The following is a 6,833-nucleotide window of genomic DNA, read 5'->3' on the forward strand; positions in this document are numbered from 1 at the left end:
TTAAAATAGTTTTTCTTGCCCACACTGTGGCTAATTTTGTTGTGAGAAAAGCTTTTGATGAGAGAGGTCGGGCTTCTGGGGTGTTTTCAGAGGTGAGACAGTGTCAGAAATGGTGAGATACAAAGTGCAGAAGCGTTGATTGGGGAGAGGTAGGTGGATCTGGAGATCTGCGAAAAAAAGATTTGAGTATTAGTATGCCCATTTATATCTATGTCTATGAAGTACCAGCAGCGTGTGTGTGTGTTTCTCTTACCAACACTTTCTCTGTGGCATCACTGTTTGTGTAGGAAAAAGCAGGGTCTTTTGCTTTGTATGTAAAGGAGCTGAGGTGCCCCCCCACCCATCCTCAAAGAGCATTAATCATTGGTTCTCAAAGACACAGTCTCTCTAAGGAGCAGTCACTCACCCCAGGATGACGAGACACACATGAAAGCTAGTGAGGGGGGGTTCAAGATAAGGTATAGCGAACCATCCTGCAGGGAGAAGGGGGAGAGGATTTCCCCTCTCATTAAAGATCAACTGCTCGGCTCTCGCCTAACGAGAACTCCTTCTTGAAAGCAAACAAACAAACAAGCACTCTCTTGGAGGGAACCATAAAACGGAGGAGAGGCTTTCCACAATAGACGATATTGCATATTGTCAACTCTGTACCTCCAATAAACTCACCGGTGTTGCGCTTGTCAGTAGTTGCATATGGGTGCTGTGTCTGTGAGGTCATAGGTCACAGGTGGTCTCAGGAGGGAAGCAGACGAAAGCTGGACCTTCTTCTGCTCTTCACAGAAATGCCTTCATGATCTCCAAGCGTGAGGCCCCGCTCCTGAAGACCAACCCCTGCTGGGTCTCTAATCCTGTCTAAAAGAACCAGGAAGATGGCTTCTCTGCTCCCTCGCTGGCCTTTGGGTCCTCCAACACCAACTCCCAGTATATGAGGGGATTAGCAAAGCAGGCCTCGAGCACCCCCGCTGTCTCAGTGTGGAGCTGACCCCGCAGCCCTCTGGCCAGGTGGAGCTCCGTGATGGGTGGATACCCGGGACTGAATTAGCTTCTCTCTTCCTCTCTAAATGAGGAGTCCTGACGGGCGCCAGGTAAGACAGGTCACGAGGGGTCGACAAACCCCTGTGGTCTGACACAAAAAGAGGAAGAGGATCACCTGCCGCTTGCCAGATCAAATGAGGGCTTAAATAGGGGGCTCCTCTCTTGTCAAATCTCTCTCCATGAATACTCAGTAAGGCCAGAGACTACTGTATAGCCTCCCCCAGTCTTGGCCTCCTGTAGACCTGAGACCCTGTTGACTGCTAACACCCCTGTACTTCAGCCCAGGTCCCCTCGCAGTAGCCATCAAGCTCTTAATTCCTACTCTCAGCCCATCACTAAGTACTGTGTGCATAATGGTCCTATAATCAACCCCTGGCCAATGGAGCTTTTTCTCTCAGCGTGTCTGCACTCATGTTGAGCTTGCATGTCGAGTTGCAATGAGATGCTAATTAGACTTTATATCTACAGGGCTAATCTGTGTGTTCACATTCAGGTGCTTTTAATCCACTCCATAGCCGAGCAGCTTGCTAATTTGCAGGTGGTATTACCATAGTGGTCAAGGGAAAAGGGTAAAATTATCTTATGAGTTATTATGATGTAGACATATTTGAAGGGAGCAATTCTGATATGACATGAGGCAGTAATTTCTAAGTGTATGTACAGTGTGTACTGTGGCTGTAAGGTTAATGGTCAGATCCTGTTCTCTCTACCAAATAACCTCATCAAACTGCACCGCATGACAGGGTAAGTGAGGGGTGTGGCGATCTAGGTGCCCAACACAATGCCCCTTGTCAGTCAGCCTCATTCCTGGGGGTGAAGAGGGGGGGAGGGAGGGTGCGACAGAGGCAGCCACAGGCCATTGGGTCTCTGCGATTGGCCTTAATCCGCCAGCTAATAAGTTCAGAGAGGGGCCATATGCTGCGGTGCAATGTGTGGGGAGGGGAGTGTTGCCTCATGTTACTTACACCAGGCCGGCGCTTTCTCAGGTACCGCCCTCCCACGGTCTGTTCCTTTGTACTGGGGGATCAGCCCTCTCCACGCTGTGAATGGTCCGAATTGATTAAACCCCACCGTATAATTGTCAGCAAATCCCAGCGAATCATTTCCCATCCATTTGAAAAGTACAATGTGCATTTCTCTTTTTCTCCTCGCCTCCTTTCTTCCTCACCATCCCCACCCTTCAATGTCCTTCCCCTCCTGTTTTCTTCTTTTTTTAAGGTCTCAGGTTTGTCCCTGCATGCCACTCTCCCCTGCATGAGGGAGAAAGCAGAGGCAGGAGGAGGAAGAGGATAAGAGGAGGCAGGGGTGAGGAGTCATAGGGTATGCTTGGCTGGACAGTTGGCTATAGATGAAAGTGGGCAAAAGGGGAGACGTGTTTTAATCTGTGGCCCAGGCTAGAGAGTGGGGTGCTGATCTGAGCTGGTACCTGCCTCGGCACAGCCAAGGCTGAGTCTGGTCACAGCGTCAAATCAACACCAGGCAGTCAAGGTGAAGGAGGCAGAAGAAGTGGAACAAGTATAATGAAATAAAAGTTGAGTTTAAAAGGTCTTTTTTCCAGTCTGTCCTCCCAATAAAAATGACAGAATCAGTCATTTCAAGTCAAGTGCCCTGAAACGTTTGTTCAAGCATCGAAGCCCTATAGCAGCAAAGGAGGAATGTCAGGTGACATTATTATAGAGCGACAAAGTCCACATAGGTAGGAGGTCAGGGTGGATGGATGGGTCAACGTTGTCTTTTTTAGACCATGACCAAAGTGGTTATTGTTGTAACCATGACAAGGAAGGTACCCCTAACCTCTGTAAACCCACAACACACAGAAGACACAGACAAATTATGTCATCCTGACGATAGGGAGGTCAGATCAAAAAATGCTTGTATATGTCGTTCTAGAGGGCAGATACAATCAACATATTTTGCCATTTAATTTGGAGGACCTTGACTTCACAATTAAAAGTGACCTTTTATGTGAGCATTCAAAACCAAAATATCCAGTTTGTATGCTTTTATAATAATACATACTTATTTACACATTTTCTATTTCTATTTGGATAAAGATAGAATAGCAGAATTACTCTCGGTAACACTGACCAATCAACCCCTCTGACACTTGTTCTTCCTCTAATCAAACCTCCATTATGAGTACACATGTTCAACACCCTTTCATTGATCTGAGGGGTCCCTAGACAGAGGTTCAAGACTCTCTGACCTCAGTCATTTAACCCTTGACCTCAGCTACTGGTTGAAAGCATGTCCTAATCTGGGGATTCAGTTTATTTCAGTTCGCCTGTGGCTTCAAAAAGATTGATCTGTATCAGGATCTGGACACACATTTTGCTGTAGCTTGCGATGACATGTTTAACTACAAATTATAATTGAAAATAGTAGATGTTTTATTTGTTTAATATATGCAAAATGTAGTATTGCCTCAAATGTACCAATTCAGAGCATATATTTCAAGACAAATTGTCAAATCCAAGTTTTCTGGAATAGTTGTGGCTATCATTATGTTTGATGACATAATCTTAACTCAAGGTCCACTTACTAGCCCTTTCTGGTGTTTTCAACCGCATGTTACGTTCTTCACTGGTAGATGGAGTTTGCTCACTTGTCTGGAAAAAGCTACGAAGACCTTGAATTAAGACGATTTTGTGAAACTTCTTTCCAAGGTCAAGAATGATCTTTCAACTATATCTCTGTTTTTCATGGCTGTTTGATGGACAGATTAGTCCAAAGGCCCAAAGTTCAGTTAAAAAAGGTGCTTGTGTCCCATTATTTGAGTGTCATATAGAGCAAAATGTCTACCGTCATAATGGATTGCATTTTATCTCACATTGTTCTCGATCCACATCCCTAGGAGATCTTCTTTACATATGGAGTCATATACATACAAGCAGGCCCTGTCACGAATCTCGTAACCTGACATTGATCTTCAACTTTGACGCTTGGCTTTCATTACTGGCTGAAGGGCGTTGTTTGTGAGAGTGATCTTCATGTAAAGTGCTCATAAACGATCACAGGCCATGCAGGCAGATTTATGATCATGGGGGTTACAAGGAGACGTGGGACAATGCAGCATCTCATCTATACTCATATAAATAGCACAGTCATGTAAGTTTGGGGTTTGTAAGCGGTCATGGTGGTGGTGATGATGATGGTGATGATGAGGAGGAGATGGAGAAATATGATCAGGCTGGGATAAGGTGGAGAAGGGCAGCGAGTACGCTGTTGCGGAAGAAGTTGTGGTTATGATGCTTTTGGACAGATAATAGAACCCAACCGAGTCGGTGCTAATTCATATGAAAACCACCATGCAAATGCTCACATGGATTCAAAACACATATTAACATGCTAATTCTGGATGTAGCTCGTGGTCAGGAAATGCTGCACCTCTGGCCCCTTATTTCCATGCAGAATAGTTAACCTTGAGATCAACGCTGGAAAATGCAATCCTCAAAGAGTGTCCCATCTAGAGTTAATTATTGTTTCCCACAGTTCTGCATTGTTAATGACTTCCTGTGCATATTTTTTGTCCCCTTTTCAAACTAAAATGCTTTCCATTATGGTTCTTTATTTAGGAAGGTGTTGGACTAGGAATTCATTGACTACAATGTGGTATTATTCTGACTCAATGTATTTGCCTATACTGTAACTTCACAATATGTCAAGGACAGTGGTAGTTCCTGTTGACATTGACAATGGACATGTGCAACTGGTGTGATGCTTTAAGTGCCATGTATTTATAGCTACAACCTCCTGATTATTTTCTATTATTATTGCTTTTTTGTTTTTCGGTCATAACTTTGACTGCAAGGTTAGCAGCTCATCATGTCAAGGGTCATTAATGCTCCACTTGTCCAGCCTAAGTCCTTAATGATGTCCAGTAACTAGCTCAGGAGTCCATCACCATGAGTCTTCTGGGAGTGAGGTTGTGGTGTTTGGTTCGCGAACTCTGACCTCTAGTGACCGCAGTGGTCTGACCCACACATGTGCTCTTGTACCAATGAGGTCATCAATGGGACCTTGTCAAGGGCCTTGAGTAAACAGATTAGGCCCTTTGTTTGTAAATAGGATGACCAGCTGCCTCACTGCCATCACTATAATTATGTGACCCGTGAAGAAGAAAACTGGCACAAGTCCCAGTTTATAGAGTGGCTGTCCAAGTCATTTAAAGGAATCATTTGGTGAGATGTTTATGTATTTATTTCTGCTATAATACATGTTTTAACAAAAAGCAGGAGGGCATACATTTAAAAATTTTTAAAGGCCAAATATTAATTTAAATTCTAGTATCTTACAGTTTAATCATTATGGAATATTTTACACAAAAATTCCCCTAAAGAAATAGAAATAGTAAAATAGTGTGAGCTCTGTAGCATAACAAACCAAAACACAACTCTCACCAATCACAAATGAATCCCAGCAAAAAAAAGTCATAGCCATGGAGTCTTGGGTTAAGTCGAGTGTTGCTTAGTGCCAATCATTCCCTCATTAACCCCCACTGCAAAACAAATTGCCCCCCTACCATTGCTCAGGAACCAACATGCCTGTGTCCACCCAGTGCTGCAACCCCCCCCCCCCCCCCCATTCCCCCGACCCCTTGGAGGGTGCGGCGTGGCTGACCATATCCTCATTTGACCTGCATCTCCCATATGGAGAGAGGCAGTGGACGGATTGAGAGGAGACACTGCCGTAAGGTCAGAGGTTAAATGACCAGGACTGTTTACAAGGCGATGGGGAGTTCAAATAGCAGACGCTGGTCCAGTCTTTGTCCTCACCCTGTTAATGGTGAAGACTAAACAGTAAAGACTACAGAGTATTTAAACCATTATTGGTCAACTACATGATTTTTTTGTATATTTATATATTATATAATATATATTTATTTAAGGATAATCTAGAATAATTGATCCAAATCATAAAGTTTACAAGTAACAGATTTTAGCATAGAAATATATAGAAATACAGAAAAATATAAATACATATATCAATAACTTCCTCAGTCTAATGAACAAGCAGCTATTAGTCCAAACCTAGAGCTTCGACACCTTAGCTTCTATACATCTTCTCATTTGGGTTATGAATCTGATTAACACAGGGTTTGCTTTTGTTTAGACACCGTGTGTTTACATAAAGAGGCCCAGTGGGACCAGCCCTAGAGGTCAGGGGGTCGAACCCCGGTTGTCAGAGAGCCTTGTGACATTTCTTTCCCACGTTTCCCGGCTCCTATTGTCCATGGTGAGGAGCCCCCGTTAACGTTTGGCCCTGGGAGGTAGTGTGGCGTGAGAGGGAGGCCTAGGGGCATTGGACCCTCAGCGGGTCCCTGGGAAACGGGCGTAACCAGGCGGGGCTGAGGCGAGCGGGGACAGCATGGGGTCATTTTCCGGCTTGCTGCCCCTCTAAAGGGCTTTGGAGCACAGTATTGGCCCCTGGAGGAGTGCTGGTGCTGGACACAGTACAAAGGGCTTTGTCTGTGTGTGTGTGTGTGTGTGTGTGTGTGTGTGTGTGTGAGAGAGAGAGAGAGAGAGAGAGAGAGAGAGAGAGAGCTGTGTGACTGACTACACACCTCAGCAGGTTTGTGTGAGTATCAAAATGATTATTTTACTTGTTAGCTATAAATTCTGGTCTGCAGTTTTATTGATAACTAATTGCAAAGGAAGTTAAATAATGTCATGGTGATTTTAGCAGGGTAAGAGCAGCAACCAGTGTCGACCAAGGTGTGTGATTAAGTGAGATGATGATTCAGTAATGATGATAGCTGCTGTTGACGTCAGGTAGTCATGATTGTCACATAATCTCAG

This window comes from Enoplosus armatus, chromosome 4 (assembly GCF_043641665.1).
Source record: "Enoplosus armatus isolate fEnoArm2 chromosome 4, fEnoArm2.hap1, whole genome shotgun sequence".
Lineage (NCBI taxonomy): Eukaryota > Metazoa > Chordata > Actinopteri > Centrarchiformes > Enoplosidae > Enoplosus > Enoplosus armatus.